Raw genomic sequence first — 325 nt, 5'->3', positions numbered from 1 at the left:
TCTGATGAATAAAACATAATTCTCAACTGCTAAGTTGTGCATTTTTTTCAGTCAAGATGAGCTGGCCTCATAGATTAGCAAAACAGATACCTGCCTGTCCCTGAGGCTGGGTGAAGAGTGAGTGGGAATTTGATCATCTGTTTGTCAACATCATCAACCCCAAAGGATTCACATAGGACACAGGGAGAATGGTACTCAGAGACTGCAGCTGCCCAAGAAAGTGTTAGATCCGAAATGCAGAAGTAATGTTTTGCTTTTTTTTTTTTTTTTTTAATTACTTCTTCTGGCCATCTTTATTCCTGAGATATAATCACACATAATGACC

This window comes from Bison bison, unplaced genomic scaffold, assembly GCF_000754665.1.
Source record: "Bison bison bison isolate TAMUID 2011002044 unplaced genomic scaffold, Bison_UMD1.0 scf7180017846143, whole genome shotgun sequence".
NCBI lineage: Eukaryota > Metazoa > Chordata > Mammalia > Artiodactyla > Bovidae > Bison > Bison bison.
This window is presented reverse-complemented; position numbering follows the sequence as displayed.